This window comes from Natrix helvetica (assembly GCF_964273705.1).
Source record: "Natrix helvetica genome assembly, chromosome: W".
NCBI classification, from domain to species: domain Eukaryota; kingdom Metazoa; phylum Chordata; class Lepidosauria; order Squamata; family Natricidae; genus Natrix; species Natrix helvetica.
The window spans coordinates 17471273-17488404 of NC_138555.1; the positions used below are offsets into that span (position 1 = coordinate 17471273).

The window sequence follows — 17132 nt, forward strand, 5'->3', positions numbered from 1 at the left end:
AATTCAAATTGTAAGCAAAATGGCACCCTTCCACTCCGTCCGGAGGGAAACAACCTCCCACTCGAATTGACGCGGCAGGCTTACCGAGCGCCAGCATACGATCGTTCCTCGCGTCGGCAGCTGGCAGTCAGGGCGCGATGCCCCCCCCAGCGGCAGCGAAGAGGTCAATAAGCGGAGCGCGCTAGCGGTGGCCGCAACCGTCCATACCAACCCGAGAGCGGCGAGCCGACTCTCACCCCGGCCTCACGTCAGGAAGGAGAGGGCGGCGAACTGACCCTCTGCTGACCGCTCTGTCCTTGCGCCTCGCTACCAAACGATCCGGCATACGTTCCAGCGACCACTAGAGTCGCGAGGAACTGGGAAGTAGTTACTGGAGGTGCGTTCCAGCAGCCGCTAGAGCCGCGAGAAACCAGAGATCCTAGCTGAAATCACAATCTTGAAAATGATCCCAGTCCCAGAGAAATCCAAGTTAATGAGATAATTTTGTCAATTAACCTAGAGGAGAAAAAAAATTTGCGTCTCTTTAAGGCTGGACTGAGTTAAAAAACTGGACAGCCCAGTCAGAGGAGGCGTGGTCAACAATTACGTAACTCAGTCTCTAGGCTAATGGACAAAGTTAACCCATGCTTGGATTCCCCAAGCAGCACACAGGAGAAAGAGAATTTTGATACCACACCATATTTTTTCAACAGAAATTTCCCAAGAAAATGCCTGTTTTCCCATTATGAGGAATTGTGCAGCTCCAAACTTGAGGGTGCTCAGAATACGTCAACGTGTGTGTAAGTTAAGATTTATCAAATACATTTCCTGCCTTTTGACTGCAATAGTTCCTAGTATACTCTCCTGCATAACACAGCAAGCAAAATCTAATATACATAGCCCTCAATTTCCGACTGTAATGGAGCCCCAAATTTCTGTCCTATGTCATGATGGTTGTGAGGCACCCACATCAGCAACTTGATTTCATAACATTTTTTGCAAGGTTTGTTAAGCAAACTTGGTGGTCATAAAGTAATCCCATTGTCTGCAAAGGGCATTTTTTGTGAGAAATTAGAAGTAAATACTGGAACTGTTGGAACTGGCAGTCACAGGGTGGATAAAAATCGATGATTTCTTTTATTTAAATCAGATTTTTTTGATTTTCATCAATTTTATTTTAATAAAATGCTTTTGGAGTAAAAATCTATACAAAAATAGTTTTCTATTTAAGATACATTAATAATTTAGTTTATTCAGCATGAAATGGAACTTAGTTATGTAGCATGACGCTGTGTATTCTGCAATATTGGGACTGTCGATGAGTCAACAGCAGGTCAGAGGAGCCGCTGTGGGACAGAGTTGACAGTTGCTCTTTAAAAATTATGATTTAAATCAAGTTGATTTAAAATTTTAAATCAAGCCTTTTTACCAGTGATTTAAATCAAATCCACCCTGCAGTCATGAGTGCGGGACGGTGCAAATGGTTGTAAATGTGGGTTGGTTACTAGGCAGGCACCCAAAATGAAATCATGTGACAATAGGAAGAGGGAGGGTAGCCATCAGAAATTTGAATCTGGGACGTACTTTTTTGGGGAGGATCTGTCATACCTTTGAATGGTCACTAAGTGATCAGTTGTAAGTTGAGGACTTATCCTGTATGGGATACAGAAACAAACTGTATCTAACTTTATTTTAGGAAGATATGGTAATCAAGTACTTCCTTCCTTAACAAGTTTATACAAATGCTGTTTCCATATTCACATTTTTTTAAAAAAAATTCAGCTGTACCTGATTGAGCTGAGAATTCCACTTGCTTTTCAGACTGTACTTCCAGGGTTTCACTTTCCAGGGGAAGACTACTCCTGAAAAGAAAAGGTCAATCCAGGGCAGAGAATACCATGTTTTACAAACATTTATTCTTTTTGCTAGAGCCTTGCTCTATTTTTTTTAAATTCTCTTCGAAACACTAGCAAAAGGCTATCCTGTTTCTCCATGATTGTAATGCAGACAGCACAGGAATAGCTTGACTACAGGTTACGATGGAGACGTGTAATGTAAACACCAGCTACCAAATCCAAGCCTATGAGAAAAGGCAAGAACCTGTTTGAGATGGTACTAAATGTTCCAGAGACAATTTTCTTCCTTTCTGAAAGATTTTAGCTACCTTCCACTCACAGCCACAAATCCCAGATGATCAAAATCACCAATTTTCTCAAGATCAATTTTTATCCTTGTTTCCTCATTTCATTCCCTTTGTTCCTGCAGTGTCAATACTCTGTTACTTATATCATTGTCTTGGCCTTTCATCTTTCTCTATTCCTTTAACAAATATATATAAATCCTCTCAACCTGAAGCTTTGCTGTTAAACTGCACTATTCTCTATACATTCTCTGTTTTTCCACTAATTCTTAAAACAATCCAATATCCCTAAACTCATTGCATAATTTCTTTCACCAGTTACCTTGAAAATACCTTTCTTTGACCTTGCTAACTCCATATCCTGCTTCAGTACCTCAGCCAGACTTTGTCCACCCACTTCCAAACCTGGTACTCTCTCATTTGTTAACTGCTGTGCCATTGTTAACACTCTTCTTTCAACACGTCCCAAAATGGAACTCACCTTATGGGAGCTACTTGCAGGACCATATGAATCCTCAGCTAACTTCTTCCCCTTTATGGGCAAACCAATTGGACCTTCGCCCCACATAGTCACATTGCATTGTATCTCCTAATTGCTAGTCCCATCACCCCATCCCTCCAATCTTTTAGTTCTTTTTTCCTTGCAAACAAACCAGGACTTTGCCTTTCAGTCATCAGGCTAGGACTTCCTTCCTCGTGAACCTTCTGATCTGCAACACCAAGTCAGGAACCTGGTGGTCTTGGCCTCAATCTCATTTAACCAATGCACATTGGCAGACTTGCTTGCAAGCTCAAACATCCTTCTTCTCATTCCAAAATTTAATGGCTCAAGCCTCTGTGCTGCTGATTTTGTTGCACTCTCAATCCATCACAATTTAGTTAATTCTTTCTCTTATTCCTGCCCGAAGTGACATTGTAATATACCCATGTTCTGACCTTATGCCTGTAGTCTACCCATAACTTTCTTGTGCTGCTGTATAATCTCATGTCAACGGTCTACCAAGCCGTGCTGTTGGCAGTTCCTCTAGATCCATGATGGCGAACCTATGGCACACGTGCCCAAAGTGGCACGTGGAGCCATGTCACCTGTTCCTCTTCCGGGTTTCTGGTGCACATGCGCACACAACTATCAGCTGGCCTTTGTGTGTGCGGCAGCACCAGAAACCAGAAGAGCCAATCTTCCGTTTTCCAGCGTGAGCATGTGTGCCAGCCAGCTGATCGGCATGTGCACATGCATGGCAGTAACCAGACTTACAGACCGACGCACATGCACAACCCAGAAACCAGAAGCACATTTTCCAGCACGCGCATGCCCCCTGGGCAACTCCTCTTCCTGGTTGCGGCCCAATCGTGCACATGAAGTGCTCCCTTTTCGGCACATGCATGCGCACAGTCCCTTTTCAGCACTCGGTGCCGAAAAGGTTTGCCATCACTGCTCTAGATGATGCCTTGCTACTTCATTGGCATTAATTTCTTGTATCTCTTCCGTCCTCACTTCCTGTTCCTGCCTGGGTAGCTCTACCTTTTCTATTACAGGCTTTTCCCCAATCTCCTCTAACTCAGGCAGCTGAATTTTCACCACCCTCTTCTCTGCCTCTGACAAACAAGACATTCTTTCCCGACCAATTTCATAACCCATGAAGACCATTGCTTCATTTGTCCTCATGCTTACTCCAAAATGCCCCTGATCTTGTCTCTTTGTTCTAATGTCTTGTCCAACTGCATATGATCTTGTAGTGTCTTTCCCTCAGGCTTCCTTAAACCAGTTACAATTAATCCTGGAGCTACATGTGCCAACACTTCATTATAGCCTCCTGCTAACTGAAATGGTCTTATGCAGTGTTACTTGAATTGGACCTTGTCTTAGCCCTGCCAAGCCTAGAATTATTTACCTTTCACTTTGTGACTTTGTTCTTCACTACCCAATTTATCTAATTCTTCATTGAGCTTTATGCTTTTTTCTAATAATTCTACTTGACCTAAGCCCAAATCTCTTCTTTCCTGGCCAATTCTCACCAATTCTGCAATAGATTCTCGGCTTAGTTTATCCTCTTATTTATATGATCTGGATGTCCCTTCTCTGTAGCCCACCCCTGCTATCTCTTGAGTTGGTCTTTCCAATTCTGGACTCCAGACTAAAATCTTGTCTTGAGATGGTAATTTTTCTTCCACCGCATCTATGACAGCAATCTCTGCCTTTTCCTGAGATGGCCTCAGGCTTTTCATTATTTCATTCTGATTAATTGCTAGTGCCATTTCTAATTCTCCAGTTTCCACTTTATCAATCATGCCAGCTGTTCACCTTCCCTCTCTTCTACTTGTTCTTCTGTTGTTCTGGTTGTTTCAAATCTTCAACTTTCTCTTCAATCATCTCTGATGCAGTCTTTTCTTTACTTCTCTTATCCTGAATTTGCACAGGTATTTCTTCCATTACTATCAAAGGCATTTCTTCTTGTATTCTACTTATACTCTCTGGTGCTTCTGTTACTTCTACATATTTCTCTGCAATCAACTCTTCTACAGTCTCTCCCTTTGATTCTACATTTAGTGTCATGTCCTCCTCTCCCATCTGTATTTCATTAATGTCCACCAAATTTTCAACCTTAACTTCAGCTACTGCTAATGATACATCTTCTGCTGTCACCTTCTCAACAGCCCCCCTTCTCTGCTTCCAAGGCAGCTAAATCTTTTTTGCCCATTACTACTTCCCTTGTCTCCACAAAATCCTCAATTTTAGCTTCAACTGGTATCATCACAACTTCTTCTGCAGTCACTTTCCAGATTCTCACCTCCTCTGCCTGTACAACTAGTGGGATATCCTCCCCTCCCATTACCATATCACTTGATTCTTGCAAATATTCCACTTTGGCTTCAACCACAGTTAATGTCACTGCATTTACTTTTTGTTCTCCCACTGGTTGCCCACTTTCTCCCTGACTTCCCTCAACTAACTCCTCAGCCTAACTCCTCAAATAGTGTATCAGACAGAGATACACTATTTGAGTTTATTTGTGAAACTTGTTAATAGCCCATTTCTGTTAGAGGAGTGTGGAGGTAGTGTATATGTGTTTCTATGTTGTGTCATTTCCAAGACTTGGGAGAGGAGCAAGACCTTCTAATAACAATAAACAAAAAGGCCTTATTTATTATTATTATTATTATTATTATTATTATTATTATTATTATTATTATTATTATTATTATTATTATTATTATTATTATTATTATTATTATAAAAAGGATTTGGAAAAAATGCAGCTCATTGGCTTGTGAAAGCTCCCTAAAATAATGATAATAATGATTGGTTTGCCTGGAGAAAGTATGAAAGGAAATATTTGTATGTGGATTTTTTTTAGGCAAGCAGTTTGAATGGAGGATAAATGTGTAAGTATGCTGATGTGTAAATGTTTGTGTGTGTTGACTCCCTATCCTCAGACTGTGAAAGGGGTTAATTATTTTGATTCCCTTTCTTATAAAGAAACCCAGTGCTCCTCCGGTTAAACTGGAGGACTCCGAGACTGGTCTACCACCCCCTACTTACTTATGGTATGGGACACCCCAGACAAAGAGATCCCAGAGAAGGGAGGAGGCTGAGGAACAACGTAATCAAACAGTGAGTGACTCTTGTGACATCCAATCCCGTTCAAAACTAAAACCAGAGATGCAGACTCACTCCGAGAAAATATAGTGGTAGGAGGAGGAAATAGATTCTGTCGAGTGCTAGTTTGCACACCATTTTCTACTTCTGACCTTTATAACTGGAAGCAACAAAATCCCAGTTATAGTCGGGGTCTGGATGGGGGACAACAGACTCAAGCTCAACCCCTCCAAGACTGAGTGGCTGTGGCTACCGGCAACCCGGTTCAGTCAGTTGATTCCATCGCTGACCATAGGGGGCGAGCAATTGCCCCCTGTGGAACGGGGGCGCAATTTGGGCGTCCTCCTAGATGCCCGGCTGTCAATGGATGACCATGTGGCAGCCGTGGCAAGGGGGGCGTTCCACCAGGTTCGCCTGGTGCGCCAATTGCGCCCCCTACTGGACCGGGATGGCCTACGCATGGTCACTCATGCACTGGTGACGTCTCGGCTGGACTACTGCAATGCCCTCTACATGGGGCTTCCCTTGGGACGCGCTCGAAGACTGCAGCTAGTCCAGAACGCAGCTGCGCGGGCTATTTTTGGGAGTACTAGGTACTCCCACGTAACACCGCTCCTGCGCGAGCTGCACTGGCTGCCTGTGGTCTTTCGGGTGCGTTTCAAGGTGTTAATCACCATCTTTAAAGCGCTCCATGGCTCAGGACCTAGGTACTTGCGGGATCGCATCCTACCACACACTTCCCTGCGACCGATTCGCTCTCACAGGGAGGGGCTCCTCCGGGTGCCATCCACTAGGCAGTGCCAACGGGCGACACCTAGGAGTAGAGCCTTCTCTGTGATGGGCCCAACCCTCTGGAATGACCTCCCCCCCGATATCCGAACCACCACCGACTTTCTCTCCTTTCGACGAAAACTGAAGACTCACCTGTTCCGTTTAGCCGGCCTGGACCATTCATAACCTCATTATACCTCTTGGCAGATATATATTTTAACTGGGTAATTTTAATTGGGTATTTTTTAGGATTGTTTATATACTGTTTTTTATCTGCTTTACCTGTACAGTGTTGTATTGCCTCCTCTTCTATGTTTTTATGTTTCCATGTTTGTAGTCTATTTTATCTATTTCACTTGACTGTACACTGCCCCGAGTCCCTTTGGGGAGAGGGGGCGGTATAAAAATCGAAATAAAAGGTAAAGGTAAAGGGAAGACCCAGAGAAAATGCACTCTCTGTTCTTATCTATTACAAGGACACATAACCCCACTTGGGCAGACATTGAGACATTGATGGATGTCCTTTTAACACCAGAGAAACAGAGAGGGGGAGGGGGGCAGTGGAGCGGCAGTTTAAAAAAAAAGCAGCATGAGAATGACAGCTGCTGGGAATGCCCCCCTCACGGAGCCAGAATGGGATCTGGATGATGATGGGGACAATATGAGGCTACAGAATTCTCAATCTTTAGTCTTATATGGAATCCAAAAATGGAGTTCCCTAAATTAAGAATCTTGCAAAAGTATATGAAATAAGGCAAAACAAAGATGAGAGTCCTGAGGACTTTTCTTGAAAGAATATACCAGGATTTCAGGCAATATACGGATTTAGATCCTGAAGCCTCAGATAATCAGAAAATGATAAACATGATTTTTTATAGGGAAGTCAGCAGAGGATATTAGAAGACAGTTACAGAAAGTAGAAGGAGGTCTGTGGAAAGACATTTCAGAATTGGTTGAGATAGCTTAATGAAGGGTAAGAAGACATAAGAAAGAAATTCAGAAGGCTCGCGGAAATGCTATCTTCCTAGCAGATGCCCTTAGGCAGGAAAAGGTGGGAGGAAGGGGGACATACCGGAAGAGGTGGTGAGGAGTGGGAGTTCAGGGAATCTGAAAGTAATATGGGCATGGAAGAGGAAAGGTCCCTTGGGACCCTACCAGTGTGCTATATGCAGAAAAGAGGGATATTGGAAGAGTGGACACCTGGTGGCTATAGCCATGCAAGCAGAAAAAGAAGAGTAAAGAGGCCAGGGGCAGGGAGCTATTGCTCCCCCAACCCACCTCTGTGGAAGTCCAAATTGGGAGATCTAAACATAAGATGTTAATAGATACAGGAGCCAGTAGATCTGTCCTTAACAGACCTATTGCTCCTCGGACTACAGATGAGATACCTTTTGTTGGGGCTTCAGGAAAGGCTATACTGTGCCTGAAACAACAAAAGCCCAAATTGCACAGCAGGAGGTGAAAACCTAGGGTATGGCATCTCTACAGGACAGCAGAGACTGTTAACCTAAAGAGGGAAGCAATCTATTAAAGCCCTCTGTTAATAGAGAACAATTGGGATTCTTGGGGGATGGCTGGTTTTTGTAGAATTTGGATTCTTAATTTTTGATTTATTTTCAAGCCCCTTTATGAGGCTGTTAAAGGGGGGATGGGAAATATTTGAATGGATTAGATAATGCCAACAAACATTAATAGCAAATATGCCTTTGGAGTCTTGCATGCCCATGGAGCCTTATGAAAGGAAAGAGGATTATTAAATGCAAGAAAATCAACTGTTAAATATAGCCCGCAAATTTTAAAATTATCGGAGGCAAGAAGGGGGATGATGGGTGGTGGAGGGTAGAGAGCAAATTTATTCTACCAAATACACCTCTAAGGATTCTTTTATAACAAATATATGCTAGCACACATTGGGGGGGGGGGGGGGGTCAAGAGGACTGGTAGATTTTATGACATGCTGTGTAGGAGGCAAGGGTCTTATTCCGCTATCTCCAAGCTGTAGGAGCTTGTCTGATCTGTGCCAGAAATAATCCAAAAGTAGACAGGCGCTCACCCCTATGAGTCCAACTTAAAGGCAACTACCCAGAGACAATTTGAGAAATAGACTTCACTGAATTGCCTAGAAAGCAAGGTTTTAAGTATGTTTTGGGACTAGAATGTACCTTCACAGAATGGCCTGAGGCTTTTGCTTGCAGGACTAATAAAGAGCATGAAGTAGTAAATGTCCTACTGGAAGAAATTATTCCTAGGTTTGGGCTGCCAAATAGTATATCATTTGATTGTGACCCATATTTCAGAGCTAAGGTTTGTGTGAACAGTTAAACATCACTTGGAAGCTTTACTCAGTCTACCACCTGGCAAGTAGTCCTATGGGGAAAAAAATGTAATGATTTACAAAAACAGCAGCTAGCTAAGCTATGCCAGGAGGCTCACCTGTCCTCACCACAAACTTTGCCACTCAAGTTGTTAGGGATTCACATTGCACCTCGAAAGCGAATAGGCTTGAGCCTCTTTGAGGCCCTTTTGGACAACCTCTCCCTAAAGGCAGATGAGAGGTCCTTCCCACTGGTGGGCAAACTGACCGTGTACCAATATGTAAGACAACTCGCTGGGGTTATGAATTTTCTTTCCCGTTATCTGCAGGAAAATCAATACCATAGAGCACTAAAAGTGGAAGGCCTGGCATCTTGGATACATCACTTCCAGAGTGAAGAAATACCCACAATCTGCCATTCCTGATTCTTGGACTGCACAGCCTGTGACTTCCTCAGTAGAAGAATTGGGACTTAAGTTCTGGAATCAAAAGCCTCCGGAACCATAGTTGTGTGAGTGGAGAACTGCCATCTCCCATAGGTGTTCTCTCAATTAGGAAATTTCCCCAAAGGGTATTTGTAGCTATCCACACTAGAATTTGGAGAGTTGCCCAACTATTGCCACTAGCTGATTGGTGTGTCTGCGTGTGTGAAGGCTAAGATATTAAGACAAATAGACTTAACAACTGTTGGGATGAGACCATATGATTTGTTATGTATCTGTGCTCTTCCCACACACCTATATTATACCCACTTTACCTGAAAGAAAGATTAGAAACCATAGGGACCTTGAACAATCCAGACAGTACCTGAAGAACTACCAACACCTTACTTTGTCCCGTGGGCTCTTGTCCCTCAATAATGCCTTGTATCATATACAAGCAGTGGAGGAAATCCTAGCTAATGAGATGTGGGTGTTTTTTTATTGCTGCAGCAAAAGAACAAGAAGCCATTCGGACAATGACAGTTCAGAATAGGATGGCTCTAGATATGATATTGGCATCCTAAGATGATGTGTGTGCACTACTTGGACAACAATGCTGTGTACATATTCTGGACAAATAAGAGGAATTCCACAGACATCGCAAAGATAGCTGCAACACACACACACACACACACACACACACACACACCATGGACAAATGGAAAGACTGGTGGCATTGGCAGGATGGTTGCCTGATTTCCACTGGTTAAGAACCTAATAATGACCCTGGCAGGCATATTCATTGTTCTCTTAATCACCTGTTGTGCATTACAATGCCTTCTGCTTTGCCTTTCCACCTGTACACAAACTACGGGGTCTCCTAGTACATGGATATTGATGTTGGGTGAATCTTCGAAAATTAGATCATTTTCAGATTCAAAGGGGGGGAATGATGGGCTGGCTGCTAAAGCAAGGTCATGACACACACTTGAAAGTAAATCAGGAAGACTGCACCTTGTGTCTGGCATCCATCATTGGCTTCTGCACCAGGCTCAGACCCAAATTGGGGACACTTCAGCTTTTTCCAATGCCATGCCTTCCCTATCAGCTGTCTCTTTAATGCTCTTCTCATCCAAGTTGTGTGGATAATCAGCCTTTCCTTCAGTATCTGCATGAACTTCTTTCTCCCTCTGACCCTGTTTACCAAATCAACTTTTTCATCCATTTCTAGAATTCTACTCTCTTCAACACTCCCTTTCTTCATGCTCCTTTCTCTTCCACTGACCTATCCCCTTTGGAGTTTTTTTCTTCTGTTTCTCCTGCTAATGGCTCCCAACACTTGATTCCCCCCCCCCTTTTTTTTAACTTTCTTGGGATCTGGTTCTGTCATACACTCAGTATAATTTCCATCCTCGCCTGACACGGCTTCTCCTTCAGACACATCAACTCTTCCTGGATTTAATTCACCCTCATCCCCCATAATTTCCTGACCCTGCCCCTCTAACTGAGCTGCCTCTGGAAATAATGTTGTTGCCCCCTCGTTCACTTCACTGTTATTTTTCCCCCAACGCGGACTCTTGATTTAGCCCCTCATTTCCAGAACTATCAGCTTGATCTTCCTTACGTCCCACCTTGGGCTCCATGTTCATACGACTCTTCCCCCTTCTAGCAAGCCTTTCCACTTGAGTTGATGACATGCAGTAAATAAGAGTTTCTCCACTCCAACCCAAGCCTTATTCAACTGTTATCCCAAGCTAACTCACACTTCAGTGCCTTTAACCCCCCCTCCAAACGCCTTGAGACCTTTGCAATCACTCTTGACCTGAAAAAAACCCTAAAGCTCTCCAAATTTGCACCCCCTATCCTCTCTGACCCGATTCCCTGAACACCCAATATTGTAATCGTGTTTTCTGAACACGGCCCGAGGACACTTTTCTTTCTTTTTCTTTCTTTCTTTCTTTCAGCGTAAGTTCGCCGCCGTTCGCTCCCTCCCCCCCTCTTTAACCCTTTGTCCCCCCATTCCCGCCCACTTCCCCCCCTCCCGACGCCTCAAACCCCTCCACTCACGCGCCCCCGACCCTCGTCCCCTCAAGATTCCTCACCTGCCCCTTCCCCACGCACAGAGGAATCTGCGGCCGTTGGTTGGTCGGCCGGCTGAATCCGCAGCGCGCGCAAAGACGACGAGCTGCCGGGAAACGAGCGGGGGGAGCGAAAGAGAGAACGGCGACAGCTGAATAATAGGCCGGCAGCGGCCGTTGGCTAAAGAAGTGTGTGCGCTCTCTCATTGTCCTCCCGCTCCTTCCGCTAACGCGCCCTCTAGAGGTAGGGGGGAAAGACGGCACGGGGACGGTCTTACTTGTTTCCTCACTTTTCCCTCCCGACTCGACACAGAGTATCGCACGGCTCCACAGAGGTGGGTGTGAGCAAGAGGACTACAGACCCGGCCGGTCCGCCATCTTACCTGGGTGGGAGGGGGAGGAGGGATAGGAAGTTCCTCCTGCCCTGCCTCCTCCTGCCGCCACCTCAGCCCCAGCGCCGCCGCCTCGGTCGGATAGAATCTGCCGCCATCCGTGGCTCCTAAGCAGCTCCCGGTCAGCTTTTTCCTGTGCGTGGCCCCCCGCCGGTATTGCTCGGCACGTCGCTGGCCCCTCCCACTCGGCTGTGAATCCCTAACCAGGACTCACCGAGGCAAACCGGACCCGTGCGGCAAAATGGCGGCCGCCACCACCAAGTGCCAGGGCCAACCCACGCTCTCCTCCCATTGGTCCCTCCGCCCGCCGGCCTCGGCATGGAAATCTCGCGAGAATTCGAACTACGCGAGGTCGAGACGAGCGGTATGGGGGTGAGAAAGTATTCGACCGGAAGTTGATTCATACAGAGCGTATTAAGGCTCCGCGAAAGCCCTGCGGGGAACGTTTTGTGAAAGGCGAAACTCTGTAACGATCATATACCAGGAAGAGGGCGCGGATCGCTCAGTCCGCAGGGAAAGGGAAAGGTCATTGTGAGCGAAGGGCATGTTGGGAAACGAAATCCCGAGGAATGATGGGAGTTGCCGTCGTTCCTTTCCGTCCCCCACTCTTCCCCTGGAACCACGAAAACAGCAATCACGGCGTGGGCTGGCGCGACCACTCAAATTTCCCCAATGTGTGTGCTTGTGTATATGAGGTTGTAGGTCTACACACAAACATGCAGCCATGTCCTTTACTGCACGATTGATCCCACTCCATCTAAGGTTGGGGCAATAAAAAAGGCGCCAACACCTTCCAATACGGCAGAACTACAGGCTTTCCTAGGGCTATTTAATTTCTATGCATTTTTTTTTGCTTCATAAGGCTTCGCTAGCAGAGCCTCTCCATATGCTGCTAGATTCTAAATCTCCATGGCATTGAGGCCTGAAAGAGGAATCCCCTTTTAAAGCAGTTAAAGACATCTTGTCAAATGCATTGCTCGTCCAATATAGTGACAGCCAGCGTGCAATGCTTCTCCTTAGGCATTGGGGCTGTCCTATGCCATGTGCTTTCTAATGGGACAGAAGCCCCAATTATTCGAGAACCTTATCAACTGCAGAGAGGAATTACAGCCAGCTAGATAAGGAGGCCCTAGCAGCTGTAGCTGGAATCAAACTGTAGGAAGTTATCACCTAGCCCTCTCCCAAAAAAATGAAATATCCTAGGAAATATTGATAAGGCAGAATATTATATTTTCCTGGATGTGAAAAAGGGAGAAACACATTTTAAAAACTAAGTAAATTCCTGCAGCTTCCTGCCCATCCCCACTTTGTCAATGAGCCATTAAGAAGGCCAAGCTAGTCCACTTTACATAATAAAGAGTTCTCCCCTTCAGCTCCAGGGGGATGGGAATGAAGGCATGATAATATAAGCCTTTACTCAACTGACCACATGGCATCTGAACTCAATCAAACCTGGATTCAAAACTCAGCCTAGAGGGTTGCCCCTGCATGGGCCCATGTGAGTCTGACAACCAATCAGAATACATTTCTTACACAGGAACAGGAAACAGAAAGGTGGGACTGAACAGGTTATAAAAAGCCTAGCAAGCCCCTCCATCTGCCCTTCTCTTCTTCTCCACCAACATTGAAGCATGTGATCACCTTTTCTGTTCAGGACTCAGGCCATGTGGTCCTGTCCACCATTAAAACCATCTTTCCCAGCAGCCTCCATGTCTCCAGTGTCTTTTTCCCCACTTGGAGCCGAACCCAGAAGGACATTTCTTTCATCAAAATGATTCTAAAGTAGAATAAAATATGGATTAAAATATAAGAATGAAGACGTGGCATAAAAGGGACAGTTAGAAGCTTGCTTAAAGGGACAGGGAAATGTCATCAGCCTTCAACCACAACATGTTCCAGCAAATGTCCCTATGTCAAAAGTCCAAAACCACAAGGTTCAATTAAAGTTCGTTAATGGCACGTAGTCCATACCTGTAACAAAAGGAGAAGTAAGACCCCCATCTCCTTATAAGGCTTTTTCCTCAAGGTAACCAATAAGAAATGAGTAAAGTGTTTCCGTGTTACACTGTCTTTGAGAATATATAAGAATGCGTGCTTCGATAATGAAGGTCGTTCAGAAATTTGCAACGTTAGCCATGGGCTAACTTTCTGAACCTGGCTGCCAAATAAACTTTTCCTGTATCCTGAGAAGTCTAAAGCCTGTCATTTTCTGCAACAATTCTGGCGACCGTGGGGCAGGACTTAGAGCGATATTTCGCTGAGGACAGAACGGACCGACCGGTTGCCCCATCAAGGCCATCTCGCCCTTCTTCAGGCACCACAGAGATCTTTCTCTGGAAGGGGACCGATGACCCCTCTTGGGCATCCAGAGGACACCACCGATCCAAGAATCTGACCAGGATCAGGACAAGTTAATAAAAATTACGCCGGCTGAGAAAGAAGACGCCTGCAGGCAAGTATCAAAAGAATTGTAGACCCACTCGGTTAGGAGTGGAAGAGGGGGCCCGATCACCCCCCTGAGCCCGGGATAGCATCCCTTCCAAATGGAACCGGCGTATCCTAATGAGGCTCTAGGTTTGTGTTGGTGGTTAAGTCATCGCAGTTCCTGAAGGTGACCGTGGTATTCCGGCACCCCAGGTCGGTGACAGTGTCTTAGAAATAGAACATGGGAAGGTGGGGAGCGTTCCTCGAACGCCTCTCCAATGCATGTTGAGGAGAAAAAAAAGCTTTGAGAGACTTTTAGTAAAGTCTCTGGCAGAGAAATTATCCTCACCCCTATTGTACAAGCCTCAAGGAGGAAAGAAAAAGAGAGTCTCAACGAAACATTTAGTTCCTGTCTGTTTTGACTTGCATGGTTGTGCTTGATGATGTGTTTAAGTGTTTTTTTGTTTTGTTAAAAAGAAAGAACAAACGGTCCCATTAGGTGGGGCCAGGAGAAAGAAAACCAAAAAAGGTTATCTAAGGGAGCAGTTGAGATAAAAACTCAGATTGCCCCTACGGGAATTTTATTGCCAGAAGCTGAGGGGGAGCTACGTAAGGTGTGGATATATGCTCCATTCTCAATGGCTGATTTATGTAATTGGAAAAATCAAATTCCTGCTTATAGAGAAAATCCAGATGAGATGCACGTCCTTTTTGCATCCATTTTTCTGAACTCACCAGTCTGCTTGGGCTGACATAAAAAGTCTGATGGAAATTTTATTAACCACAGAGAAAAGAAGGCTGGTGAAGGTAACCATGAATAAGCCTTTGCAGAAGGATCATGTAAAAAAAAAAATCCAGACTGGACATGGTTACTGAAGGAACCAGATTAGGAACCTAGTACATTCAGCTGCAAAACTATTGGACCTTAGTTTTGTTAGGATTCAAACAAAAGTTAAGATTTTAGGGAAGGTCTATTAAATTCAACAGAAACAGGATGAAAATCCAGGGGAATTCCTAGAATGCATTCATCAAACCTTTAGGCAATATACCACATTAGACCCTGAAGTTGAAGAAAATAAGAGAATGGTCAATATGATCTCAAGAAGATAGGCTAAAGATACAGAAGGATCTTGACAAACCTGAACATTGGGCACTATCTAATAAAATGAAATTCAATGGTGAAAAGAGTAAGGTTCTACATTTAGGCAACAAAGACAAAATGCACAGATACAGTATAGGTGGTACCTCGCTCAACAGTAGTAACTGTGAAAGGAATCTTGGAGTCCTAGTGGACAACCATTTAAATATGAGCCAGCAGTGTGCAGCAGCTGCCAAACAAAGCCAACACAGTTCTAGGCTGCATCGACAGAGGAATAGACTCAAGATCACATGAAGTGTTAATACCACTTTATAAGGCCTTGGTAAGGCCACACTTGGAATACTGCATTCAGTTTTGGTCACCACGATGTAAAAAAGATGTGGAGACTCTAGAAAGAGTGCAGAAAAGAGCAACAAAGAAGAGGGAGTCAAAAACTATTTTTCAAGGCACCTGAGGGTAGAACAAGAAGCAATGGGTGGAAACTAATCAAAGAGAGAAGCAACTTAGAACTGAGGAGAAACTTCCTGACAGTTAGAACAATTAATCAGTGGAAGAGCTTGCCTCCAGAAGTTGTGAATGCCCCAACACTGGAAGTCTTTAAGAAGATGTTGGATAGCCATTTGTCTGGGGCGGTGTGGGGTTTCCTGCCTGGGCAGGGGGTTGGACTAGAGGACCTCCAAGGTCCCTTCCAACTCTACTATTGTATTGTATTGTATCTTCATTGGTTACTCTGCAGATGACATTAGGGAAAAAAGGGGGGCCAGGAAAGGCATCTCTGAACTTGTGGAATGAGCATACAAAGCGTAGATTAATTAGGGCTCAAACCCTCAGAGAAGAAGGAACTTCAAAAGGCAAGAGGAAACACATTTTTTTTCTTGCCAAGGCTCTTAGATAGAGTGGGAGGCCAGGGGACCTGCCGGAAGAATTGTCGAGGAGGTTGTTGCGGGGATCGGTAGTTAGAGGCACACATGCTGTTGTTAATCAGGTTGCTGCAGCCTGTCTCTGTTGTGACAAAACAACCCAAAGACAGGATGGAAACTTCCTTTGGAAGTCCTTCTACAGGGCTCCCGGGTGCTGTGTGGCAAATAGATGTCCCCACAATTTCCCCTGAAAGTGAGATTTAGAGATCTAAATTTTTGTGTGTACTAAAAGACATTGTGCTAAGGTTTGGGGTGCCTTTGAATAGGGCCTCAGATTCTGGCCACCATCAGATGAATCAAGAGCCCCACCCAGATGCAAACGATGTGTTAATGAAAGTCTCCATACATCTGGATCTTTAAAAATATGCCAGCGCTGCTGGGAGATCCAACCTAGAACCCTGGCCGAATGCAAACAATGTGTGGACAAACATATCTATACATTGTCTCTATACATCTTGATCTTTAAAAATATGCCAGCGCGGCTGGGAGGTCAAGATAGAAATGTTTGGATCTTTAAAAATTAGAGATCCAAATTAGAAACGGAACACCCAGGGCAGAGACAGGTATTAACAATCTAGTGCTTAAGGAGATAGAACAATGGGCATAACTTCAAGCAAAAGTAAGAAATTTAGCAGGTCATAAAAAGGTAAAGCCTATTGAATGGGAAGACCTAGGTAATTGGACTTGATTAATTTGATGTAATGTCTGTTGAAATTCTTAGGTGTGTATCTATACTAATAACATGTAGAATTGAATGGCGCTGAATTGATTTTGATATGTTTAACCAGCTGGCAAAATAAGTAAGCTTCTCAGCTGGGGCTTGAAGCTGTGGGGAACGGTAGTTAGGATTTAAACTGCTCTCTGAGTTTTCCCACTGCTTGGAGAATGAGCCACATGCTTCCCAAGGAAAGAAAATTGAAGATTTAAAGGGACAGACCCTCCCCCAGGCCTGAAAGTGTTGTTTCAGGGTATTTGTGCATGTAGGTCTGTGTGGC

The 17132-nt window shown here is 44.6% G+C and overlaps 1 protein-coding gene across 7 annotated transcripts in view; it reads right to left on the minus strand.

Annotated features, from left to right (window-relative positions):
• LOC309400388 (helicase SRCAP-like) overlaps positions 1-11891 on the minus strand; it is a 104265-nt gene extending 92374 nt beyond the window's left edge. For 4 of the 7 annotated variants that reach the window (XM_081968845.1, XM_081968844.1, XM_081968843.1 and 1 more), the window contains exons 1-3: positions 11581-11891; positions 11327-11409; positions 1768-1841 (exon numbers count right to left, since the gene is read on the minus strand). The gene's annotated coding sequence lies outside the window, so the exon portion shown is untranslated. The remainder of the gene's footprint in view (positions 1-1767; positions 1842-11326; positions 11410-11580) is intronic. The other 3 variants (XM_081968846.1, XM_081968847.1, XM_081968848.1) reach the window with 3 other exon arrangements.
• Between the last annotated feature and the right edge of the window lie 5241 nt (positions 11892-17132).